Source organism: Anser cygnoides, chromosome 11 (genome assembly GCF_040182565.1).
Source record: "Anser cygnoides isolate HZ-2024a breed goose chromosome 11, Taihu_goose_T2T_genome, whole genome shotgun sequence".
Taxonomy (NCBI): Eukaryota; Metazoa; Chordata; class Aves; order Anseriformes; family Anatidae; genus Anser; species Anser cygnoides.
The window spans coordinates 527,088-538,670 of NC_089883.1; the positions used below are offsets into that span (position 1 = coordinate 527,088).

Genomic DNA, 11,583 nt, shown 5'->3' on the forward strand with positions numbered 1-11,583 from the left:
ACACCGGACCCGGGCATGGCCCAGGGCTCTGGGAACCGGGAGAACTGCATAAATCCATCACAACTGCATCTGCGGCAGCTGACCCGTCCTTGTGGAAGGACCGGCGTGATCCTGCTAATGACTCCTGCGTAGGGGGCCCTGGGGACCGAACCGTGTCCCAGGGAAAGCTCCACAGGCTCCACAAAACCTGTCCCGTGTCGGTGACAAGGTCTGCAGCTAGAAAGGTCCTGGCCCCTCAGGCACAGTCAAGGGAAGGGAATGGAGGGAAGGGAAGGGAGGGAAAGGAAGGGAAGGGGTCTCATGTCAGGGTAATGTGGACATTTTACCCCTCCCCAGGTGGCCTGGCACCTCAGGATCCATCAGGTTAACGAGGGATGCTCGTTAACAACAAGCTGAACCCGTACAGCACAGCCCAGGGTTAACGGTAGTCTTGCCCTCCCTGGCGGAGCACATCTGGTTGTTTGCAGTTTTAATGCAAGCTGAATTTTAAAGCAGAGAGCAGGAAATCTCGCAGATAAGGGTGGAGTCAATACAGCAGCCGTGACACTGATGCCCCGTGCCCCCCCGTGTGTTTGTGTGTGTGTGACTTTTTAGGAGCAAACAGCCTTTTTTCCAAACCCCAAAACTTTCCCCCAGTTCCCCTGCTGGAGCACGCGGAGCTGTGTGAGTTTTGGCACACCCCTGCAGCGCCGCTCGCCAAGACTCCGCGACAGCTAACGCAGGGCAGCTGCGGCTCTGATTCATTGTTTTCTCCATCCAGGCTTATTCACCCCCGTAACGCCTAGGTGGGGCCGCACCTTGTGGCCCCCCCTTTCTCTCTGTGTGCCACAGCAGCTGTGCCGTGCCGTGCTGCCCTGCTGTGCCGTGCTGTGCTGTGCCGTGCCGTGCCGTGCCCTGCTGTGCCGTGCTGTGCCGTGCCGTGCCGTGCTGTCCATCCCCAGCTCCTGCTGAGGAATGCCGCCTGCTGAAGCGCCCGGTGCTTCGTTAAGCCCTGCTCCATCTGCAGCTTGCCCCAGGCTCCCAGTGTCCATTGCAGCAGCGCCCAGCTCAGTAAACACGGCACATCCAGCTGACTCAGTAGCCTGCCACGGCTTTATAACCTCCCTCTGCATTTCAAGCGCAGGTCGGGAACGTTTCCACCGACCAGGGCTGCCAAATGCCAGCTGGGGCCCGGTGCCACGCGGTGCCTGCCAGGGAGCCCCTCACTGCGCCGGGAGCGCGGTGCCGCGGGGCGCTGGGCAGGCAGCGGGGACCTTGGCTGGGGCTGCGGCACCGGGGCCGTGTTTGACCTTGGATTCGCTGGAAGGGACAAACAGCCTCATGTGAAACATCTGGGAGGAAAGGCAGAGGGAAAGCAGACAGATGTTCCCCTGCATTGCAATGAGCCGGTGCCGTGGTGCAGCGCGTGGCCGCTGGAGGCACAGGGGTGGGGGCGCGCTCTCTGCGCTCCCCGGCTCTGGCCGAGCACGTGCCCGCACGATGCTCGTGTCCTGCCTGCTGACACAAGAGGCCCATGCTTCGTAGAAAGACTGAGGAGCTCGGCACACAGCAGTTTCGGTGGAGGACAGGACTGGGGGCCAGGGAAGCTGGACCAGGTTAAACTGGGTCGGCAGAAGCTCTGCAGGTGCGCCAGTGTGAGGGCTTCTGAGAGCGCCGACTGCTGGGCTGGTGGCCCCAGCTCTCAGCACCTCTGGGGAAATCTCTGGGAGATATTGGGCAGACGGGTCTGTCCCCATGCCAGCCCTTCCCCCAAAATGGCCGAGCCTGGCTGTGGGCTCAGGGCCGTGTGCGGCCACGTCTCTGCTTTGGGGCTGGCCCACTGCAGAAAACCACCGGTGGACTTTCTCCTCCAAACTGTGAGGGGTTTCAAGAAGTTTTGCAATCGCCCTGTGGGCTGCTCTCCCTGCTAGCAGGAGGCTCACGCCCCGCTCCAGTGGTGCCCGAGCCCTGCAGCACTGCTGGCCGCCAGGACACCGACGTCCCCCCGCGTCCCCACGCCCCCGGGCTCGGTGTCCGGCTGCGCGCCGCTGCCAGGGAGCGGTGGGAAAGCTCCGCGGGCTCAGACAGACAAAGGCTGCGTGACCGGCGCTGCCGGCCAGAGCCGGGCCTTTCATGTCTGTGAGCGGCCAGTGGGCAAGGACAAAAAGAAAGAACAGCCCTGGGTCCCGTGTTGGTTTTGGTGATTATTTCGTTGAGTAGCTTCCAGGGATGTGAACATTTGTTTCAGAGTAAACAGGGCACTCTCCCAAAACGAGCTTCTCTGCAGAAGCTGCTCATTCATAATGCCGACGTGATCGCAGTGGGTTTGATGCCCCAAATACAGGGGCACAAAGTGCCCCCCAGCGCCCAGCAGCACCGGGGAGGTGGCAGCAGGGAGCCACTGGCCCCCGCCGTGTCCCCAGCTGCTGTGGGACCAAGGTGCTGGAGCTGCAGGGGCTGGGGCAGAGCTCCCGGGCAAGGTCCTGGGTGCAAGGCAGGCCCCCAGCACAGCCGCTCCACTTTGCTGATTTATTTGTTTTACTGGCCTCCTTCCCCACATACTTCAGTTATTAAAGTAGCTCTTAGAGGGAAGAAGAAAAGCGAGCTTTCTCCTGCTCCTGTCTGGAGAGGGGAGACAAAATCCCCCTGGGACGGGGAGGAAATTGCAAATACCTCCCAGTGCCTCCAGAGCCCAGCTGTGCCCCTTCTCCAACACAGCCGTGTGCTCTGGGCTCCCGGGGGTGCCTCGCATGGGCAGCCCGCTCTGGAGACTGCTTCAGGCTGGTGCCCAGTGGGCACCTCGTGGTGATGTGTCATCACTCAGCTCTGGCAGCAGACTCAATTTCCCAAGGCTCCAGTTTAGGGCTGCCTCCCAGCTGGTTTCCACTGGGCCTGACCTGGTGTGGACATCCCACTTTTCCCTGGATCGAAGGCACCCGCTGGCACTTGTACGCGCAGGGGATCCCAGCCCCTGTGCAAGGAGCAGGGCCCAGGATAGCAAAGGCACAGACGGGCGTCCAGCCCGGGACCCTGTGAGACTGGGGCCACACAGCGGCTCTTGCCCTGTGCCCCCCCCCCCCAGTAGCAGCCCCCCTGTTCTGCCTGGGTGCCAAGGGGAGGAGGACGGGCTCTGCCGGTGGCTGCTGTGGCCCTGCTGGAGGGGTGTGTGGGGTGCCAGCAGGCAGGGGGCAGCTGGCTGGGGGGGGGGCAGCCTGGGCTCTGCCACGGCTTTGGTACAAGTCAGCCCCCGTCCTGCCCAGTGCAGGGCTCAGGGCTCGGCTGTGTGCGGCGAGCATGGAGGCCCCAGAGCTGTGGGGCAGCGCAGTGATGCTGGGAGCCCGGCAGCTCCGTGCTGCGAGGCTCCTCCTGCCCCATGGCCGTGCCGTCCTCCACCCCGAGTGGGGCCGGTGGCAGAGGGCTGGGAGCCGTGGAGCTCTGCAAGGCGCTGGGGCTGGGGGTGTGGGGCTGCGGCGGCTGCACTGACGGCTGCACCGACGGCTGCACCGACGGCTGTACTGACGGCTGCACCGACGGCTGCACCGACGGCTGCACCGACGGCTGTACTGACGGCTGCACCGACGGCTGCACCGACGGCTGCACCGAAGGCTGCACCAAGAGCTGCACCAGCAGCCCGTGGCCGCTGGATGTCACCTGCAGCAGCAGCTGTGGCCGGCTCCATGTGCAGCGGGATGGGGCGCGACCCTCGGCTCTGCCCCGGGGGACACCGGCCCCAGCCCCTGCGGGATGTTGACGGGTTTGACAGGGCTCCTGTGTGCGCCGAGGAGCCCAGCTGGCAACCCCCCTTGTGCTGCCTCCACAGCTCCGTGCCCGCAGCCCCCGGCGGGGGGCACCCAGGGGTCTCGGTGTGGCACCGCCGCGGGTGCTGGCAGCCCAGGCAAGCCATGCCAAGGCGACCACGGCCAGGATCCCAGCGCCTGCGCCCAGCTTGCTGCCAGCAGGGTGTGTGCTGGTTATTCACCAGGAAAATCGCAGCGGTATTTAAACACGCTGGTGTGGGCCCCGCCAGCCCCATCCCCTGCGTCCTGCAGCGCACAGCACAGCGCCTGCCGGGCTGCCAACGCGCGTCCCAGCCACGGGGAGGGCAAAGAGCACTTGGGCTGCTCCAGCAGGGAGCTGGAGGAGCTGCAGGCTGGTGTCCAGACACAGCTTCTCCTTTGAGCCGCCAGGGCAGGGATGCTGAGGGGGCAGAAGGACTCTGTGCACAAGGAGCTGCTCACCAGGGCCCGCCCGCACGCAGCCCTGGCACACGGGGACCTGGGGTTCCCCCTGCTGCACCCCCCCCCTCCAGAGGGTACGGGCAGAGTGAGCCAGGCTGGGCTAATGGGGGGTCTCCAAAATGGGGAGCCCAGACCCCAGCGCTGTGGCCCTGCCCCGTGCCCACCCTGGGACGTGGTGCTCAGAGGGCTGCAAACAGCCGAGCCACGGACGGGGCGAGAAAGGGCTGGAGCCCAGGGCTGGAGCCTAGGGCTGGAGCCCAGGGCTGCACAGCATCTCCAGGGCTGCACAACATCTCCTGGCCTGCACAGCATCTCCAGGGCTCGCCGTGCCTCCTGCACCAGGATGAGCAGGGACAAGGCCGCGTCTTGCCTCTGGGGCAGGAGGGTGCTGGGCCCTTGAGGGTGGACGCAAATGTTCCAGCGTTTCTCCTTAAAAAAAAAAAATAACCCAAGAAAACAGGTTTCCTGGCTCAGGCCCCTGCTCGGTCCCTGTGTGGGTGTCCCAGCTCTCTGGGTGCTCCTTTCAGTGTGCAAACCACCTGGAGGAGTTCCCCGGCACGGCAAACACCCGCCCTGCTCACCTGCCGTGCGGCAGCACGCAGGCAGGGCTGGCACGCACCGCGCCTGCTGCCAGGGGGCTGCCGCCCGCCCCGCCGCAGCACCGCCGCGCCCCCCCAGAACTCCTCCGTGGGACCCGGGCCCTGCGGATGCTCCCCTGGGTCTGCCTCTGCTCCCCCGCTGGATGTGCAGGGAGTCGCAGTACCGCTGTGCAGGGAAGAAAAAGAAAAAAAAAAAGGAAAGAAAAGGAAAAAAAAAACACACACAAAAAACAGGCAAAAGACAAGAATTTGTTCAGTTCTTACCAGTCCACAAAGCCTGCTCTGCTGTGCTGCTCCCAGGTTGCTGCCTCCTTTCAGCTGCCGTTGACACCTCCACATTCGCCTTCCCGAGGTCTGGCTCTGTGTCTGCTGCTCCCAGATCATTGTTTCCTCTCTGCTCCTGTTGACACGTTTACATTCGATTTGCCATTCTGGATTCCTGATCCCGTTCTGGCAGCACTCTGAGCAGGCGATTGCGGCACCGCGGGCGCTGCGCTGGGAGGGCTCGGGAAGCCTTCCTGGGAGTTCGCTTTGAGGTGCTTCAGGAGTGCTGTTTTCATGAGAGGTTGGTAAGAACTACAAAATTACTACATCTGTAATGACATGACTGCAAGTACAATGTACTTCCATTTGGCATTTTTTTCCCCTAGAGAGCAAATTATTCATTATTAAGTTTCATTTTCACATCCACATTGTTCTGCTGTTGTGGGATACATCCTTTTAATATTTGAGATTAGTAATTGAAAGGGCTGTATGCAAAATTGTTTTCAGTGTAGCTTCTGCACGGAGGCGCTTTTGTAAAGCACCCAAAATCAGAGGCTGGGTGGCAGAGCGCAGCTCATGGCTCCGCTGCTGCTGAAGGGCCGGATCCTCTGGGGAGCTGAGTGTCCCCCCCTGCCCGGCAGCAGTGGAAGAGGAGGGTGCAGAGTCACACCTGATTTTGCACTTCGCTTTCTAAGAAGTTGTTTCCCCGGAGCACTCAGCTCACACACGGCAGGTCCGTGAGCAGGGCTGTCCGCAGGCCTGCTGCCCAGCAGCCTCATGCATCCTCGCCCCCAGCGCCACGCCGCGGAGCCGGGGGGTGCTGGGGCACCGGGCACGTGGCACTGCACTGGTGCTCAGCAGACGCCTCTCAGGAAAGGCGCTGCCGCAGCCCCACACCTGCAGCCCCTCTGCCCACAGCTCTTCCCTCCCGTGTCCCCCTGCTGCTGCCCACAAGGCACCTCTGGTCGGTGCAGGGCACGTGGGCCGCCGGTTGCGCGTACCCCGCTGTGCGCCCACCACCGGCTGTGCGGCACAGGAGACGTGCTGGTGCCATGGTGCCGCCTGGGGAAACCTTCCTGGGGGCTGCAGCTTCTTCTTTCTGTAACTCATAAACCTCGCCTGAAGCAGTGAAACTTTGCAGGCAGTTGTGCAGGGCCCAGCCAGACCACAGCTGCGCTGCTCGTTTCCTCTGTGCTGGAGCACGATTCAGCCCGACGCGCCCCGGTGTGGGTCTGACGGGGATGGCCCCTGCTGTGCCCTGGTGCTCCTGCAGGTCACCCACACCTGTGGGTGCAGCGCAGTGGCAGCAGCACCCAGGGAGAGGACCCGCTGCGGGTGCTGGGCAGATGCTGCCAGGGCTGCCCCAGCCTCCGAGTGTGCTCCTGGGGCTGCCCAGGGCTGGCAGAGACCCCTCCTGCGGCGGGGGCAGACGAGCTGCGCCCTGCCCCGTGCTGGCCCTGCTGCGTGCACTGAGTTCCCCTGGGGCCCAGCAGCACCTCGCAGCCCCCCCGCTGCCAGCCCGCTCCCTGGAGCAGAGAATCGCATGTCCCGACAGTGGATGCAAACCCCACTGCTTCTCCTTGGCTTTTACGAGTGACTGGGTTGCTCAAGCCACTTGTGCCCCTCTCAGCATCAGCTCCCTTACTGCCCTCTCCTGCAGCAGGCAGCAAACCGCATCCTTCCCCTGACTGCAAATCCAGCCTTTTCCCATAAAGCCCACACGCTGCTGGCGTGCACCTGCGTAGGCATCTGTTTGGGAATTAGCCCCCTAAAAGCAATTCAACACAAATAAGCAGGAACAAAGCTGTGCTTCTGAAAGGTTTCCAGTACGACCAAGGAAAATGCTGATTAAATGCAGCTGGGGATTTTCTGTGGCATGGCGTGAGCCCGAGGTTTCGGTGAGCTGGCAGCCCTGGTGCAGGACACCCGCCCCTGCCGAGCAGCCGAGCCCCTTGCAAGGGCTCTTTACAGAGAAACCCACAAAAAATAGGTTTTCCAGTGTTATTTAAATCCCTGCTCTTGGTGCAAAGGAACAGTGCAGGAGCCTGCACATCGGCTGCATTCAACCTCGGGGAGCGTGCGCGAGATGGAAAACGGAGCTGGGCTGGCCCCGCGCTGCCAGGGAGCGCACTAAGCACGCGGCAAGATGCAGGTGGAGCCAGAGCCAAGTGCTGCAGCGGAAAGTGCCAGGGATTTGGGAAAACATGTTTTTTCCATCACCTCCTACTCAGCTGTTTTAGGAGGAGAGCGCGGAGCTGCAGCTCGCTGCTTCCTCCCGCTAATGACAGCGAGCAGGAGAGGAGGGCTGCCCTCCGTCAGCGCGGGGAGGGGGTGAGGGGAAATATTTCACTTCCCTTGTTATCTAGAGAGCAGCGGCTCCAGAGATGTCAGTTCCTGCAAAGTTCAGAAAAAAATGAAATAATTGGCCTTGTGCTCTTGGAACACCTCCCTGCTCAGCCTTGTTTGTGATTTTTTACAGGCAGCCAGCACCGTCATCGTTCGCAGCCCTCCTCCCTGGCTGAAAGCATCGGGGCATCCTTTTTGTCTCCGAGTTTTCCAGAGGAATGAAAATTGAATAAAAGATCAAAGTTCAGTGAACAAGAGAGCAGAATATTTCTGGAAAGCCCGCAAGCAGTGATTGCTTCCAGCCCGGCGCGCATCGCGGGCGACGGCACGGTGCTGGCACAGCTGGGCGGCGCAGGCGGCGGGAGGGGAGATGTCAGCCTGCCCTCTGCGGAAACCGGGGCCCTAACCTGACCGGCACCACGCTCGCCGGGGAAGGTCTGCGTCATGTAACGGAGGAATCATCGCTGCCCCTGAGTGATCTTTTAGAAAACAAGATGCGATGAGCGATCTGGGTATCACAATGCAGCAGAGAGAGTTTTCCACCAGGCATGAGCTCCCGGCCCCGACTCCCCTTGTCCCCAGAGGTGGCTCTGGCGGCTGTGCTGGCTGTGGATGCCCGTAAGGGGCTGCTGGGGTGGCTCATGCACCCGAATGCCCAGCGGCACGCAGGGATGTGTTCTCAACACTGGGGATGCACCTGGGTCTTGCCCCAGGAGCTGCAGAGCCAGGGTGCCCGTGTGTCTGTGCCCTAGGAAGCTGCAGTTTGGTTTAAAATAGCTCGCTCAGAGACATTTCTCCAGGCCTGAGCTGCTTCCCCAGAGACCACCGAGCCTGAAATTGCTGCGAGAACTGGGCAAAATCCATCTCCTTAAAAGCACAGCCACCTCCCAGCAGATGCTGGGGAGCAGAGGGTGAGGCGGGGGCAGCTGTGGCACACTCAGGACCCCTCGCTGGTACAGGCAGGGACCCGCGCTGGGAGCGCCGCAGCCAGGAAGGGGCACAGGGATGAAAGCAGGGCTGTGTGATGCTGTGTTCCTGGCGCTCACCTCTCAGCCAGGGAGCACAGCCCGGCACCGTGGGCACGCACCGGTGGCACCGCTCCCGGAGCCCCCCAGCCCCTGTGGCGAGGTGAGCAGGTGCCGGCACCGGGGCGAAGAGGGCCCTGCACACTGCGCTCCAGCACGGGGGTGGCTGGTTCATAACCAGCGTTCTCCAGCCATCCCGAGGCACTGATTTGGAAATTCCCTTGCCCTGTAGCAGCAGCACAGCAGCAGCTGCTCTCTCCTCCCCTGTCCCAAGCGCATCTTCCCTGCGGTCCACAGCTCGGTTGGCAGACAGTACATTTTTTCCAGCGAGCACGCTGGGTCAAAGCTGCTTCTTAGCATGTTAGACAATAATTTATTTTAAATGGGATATAGTGGGCTGTTCGTTTTTGTCTCTTTACAAGAGAGCTCATCCTATTTTTAACAAGGATAGGAAATGCATAAGATGTTCTACAGATCTATTTCTTTGGAGAATGAGACAAGAAAGCGTTCCCTGCGCTTTTCTTATTACAAACCGTTTTAGAGCGGGGGATAACATTTTATAGGGTAGAGGAGCATCTTTGCAATAGATCACAATTATGAGAGCCCAACGCAATCTTGTTGTCCCTCTGGTGACTTAGCATTTCAGGGATATACTTCTTCCTTGCCTCGCGTGTCATTTTGACTTAATTTACTAGTCAGGAGCATTCCTGCCACCCTCTGCCCTGCAGGGTAAACACGGCTGATCTCCCAGGCTGCGGCCCCTCGCTGCGCGCAGCGCCGGGCGGCACCGCTGCCCACCGCCAGCTCCATGTGTGATTTCCCACGGGGGGCTCTGCCTGCCTTCAGTCTGCAGGAGCATCAGATAAACCTCGTGTGGCACGGCTCCTGGACGGAGCAAAAGCGGTGCGAGGCAATGGGGGGGTGTTGAGCAGCTCTTGTAAGGAGCGCGCTCAGGCTGGCGAGGCTGCAGCTCCTGTTGCAGCGGTGCAGCTCACCCGGGGGTCCTGCGGCACCCCGTGCCCACCCACAGCACCCCGTGCCCGCCCTCAGCACCCCGTGCCCACCCACGGCACGGCTGCAGCCGGAGGCAGCTGGCGGCGGAGCCACGGCACACGCTTCTCTGCAGCTACGGTGGGGGACCGGCTCCTCCTCTTCCCTCGCCCCCATTTATTTTTGGCTCCCAAGTTGTCATAAATGATTTGAGCTCAACAGTTTTTAAAATTTGAGCTCCAAACAGCTATTTAAAGCCTTGACAGGATGCAAGAGTGTATTAAAAGCTTATTTTTAGGCCCATTCTTAGTGTGAGAGGCTCACTCAGAGGCAGCTCGGCCCCCCTGCTTCCTGCTGGCTGCGCGAGACGGACCTGGGGATGCGACCAGGAGCCGCAGGGGCCGGGGCCCACCCTGCTCACAGCCCTGCGACCCCACCTCGCCCTTCACCTCCCCACCGTGCCCTGCACCCCACAGCCCCACACCACGGTGGAGGGGCCGGGCACTGCCCGCAGGAGCCCCCGGCCGGTGAGCTGTGCGCAGGGGGCGAGCTGCGCAGGTGGGGAGCCACCTGCACGTGCTGGCGGCACTGCTGCACGAGACGCAGGCAACGTCCGGGAAACCTCCTCGGTTCTGCTCTGGCAACACACTGAATTTTTTTTTTGTTGCTGAAAACCCAAAGTTTGAGCGTGGCCGAGGTGGGCACGGCCCCAGGCCCTGCAGCCCCGCGCTGTGACGTGCCACCCCGCGGCTCCCGCCCGTCCGCTCTGCACCGCAGCGCCCACGGCTCGGGGGGCGGCTGCTGCAAAGCAAAACGGATTTATTTCAAAGAGGTTTGGGATCTGCCAGTTTTCAAAGTTCTTGTGATTAATACAGAAATTAATTAGCATGTTGCAGATTTAAAAAATTCTGTTAATTAGAGGTTGATGTTGCTAAGTATCCCAACGCTTCGGAATGGAAGAAGCTTTCTGAGCACACTTCTGCTCTCCACATATTTTCAATTAAAAACTCTTATGCGTATATTTACCTCCCGATGTCCAGGAGTTCTGTTGGCCTCAAATATTTAATTCCCCACAGTGGGCGACTATAGTTCTGATCTGGGATATTTTTCGGCCCGCGCTTAATTAGTCATAATTCAGAGGTTTTCATAAGTCACATACTGCACATGCTTAAGTGATAATGAGGTATTTCCATGCTGAATCACCAACTAATGATTTACAACGATGATTTTGTTATTAAATCTGCAACCCCTGGCTCCAGAGAGCAGCATTTGGGAGTAGCCTGTTTGCTAATACATGGAGACAGCGGAATGCAAGCAGAAAATATTATGAACTCGTCATTAGAGCGCTGACATATTGATGTGGCACCTGCACCTGCCTGCAGGGTTTTCCAAAAAACGCTCAGGAATGAGGCTGACAGATTGGTTATTTTCAAATTCAGGCTGCTTGTTTAATGCACCGGAGCCAAGCTCAGAAGCAGCCTGTTTAAGGAGCCAATGCCGGAGAAGCACGGCGGAACCGGGAGGGCCACGACGGGCACATGGCTCCTGCCCACCCCAGCCCCGCGGTGCCCCCGTCCCACTGCCCCCCTGGGGTGGCTTCTGGGGGCCGGCTCCTGCCCTGTGCGCCCTGAAGCGATGCCGCCGGTCCCCTCGTGCTGTTTCTGCAGCTCCTGTTCCCTTTGTGGTATGAGGCAGCGATGTGCTCCCAGGACAGGGCGAGCAGACAAAACGGTTCATAGGCTTCGGCAAAGCTGAAGCCTCGGTGAAAGGAGCCGAGTGCTCCCCACTGCCACTCTCCTTGAAAAGGTGAGCGAGATGGGATTTTTAAAAAAATCAGTAGGTTATATTCACATGTAGCAGCATCGCAGTTTCTGTTTGTGGAAACATCTCCACGGGGAATCGGGGAAGTGATGCATTTAGAGGGTTTTGAGCAAGAAATTGCAAAAATGCTTCCCCATGGGCAAACGCAAAACACGCTGTTAGTGGTTGTGTTTATTCATGAGCACAACTGGCCACAGAACAATTGCATTTTGCAAACACCCTGGGAGCAGAGCACAGGGCTTTTCCGCCCGTTTGCCTCCACTTTGCTTGTGCTGAATCTCTCCTCTGCTTGGGAGGAAAGGAATCCCTTCCCACAAAGTC

The 11,583-nt window shown here is 60.3% G+C and overlaps 1 long non-coding RNA gene across 1 annotated transcript in view; it reads left to right on the forward strand.

Annotated features, from left to right (window-relative positions):
- Window positions 1-11,243, forward strand: part of LOC136791682 (uncharacterized) — a 27,594-nt gene extending 16,351 nt beyond the window's left edge. The window contains exon 4 of the long non-coding RNA XR_010834169.1: window positions 7,560-11,243. This is a non-coding gene — a long non-coding RNA (uncharacterized lncRNA). The remainder of the gene's footprint in view (window positions 1-7,559) is intronic.
- The last annotated feature ends 340 nt before the right edge of the window (window positions 11,244-11,583 follow it).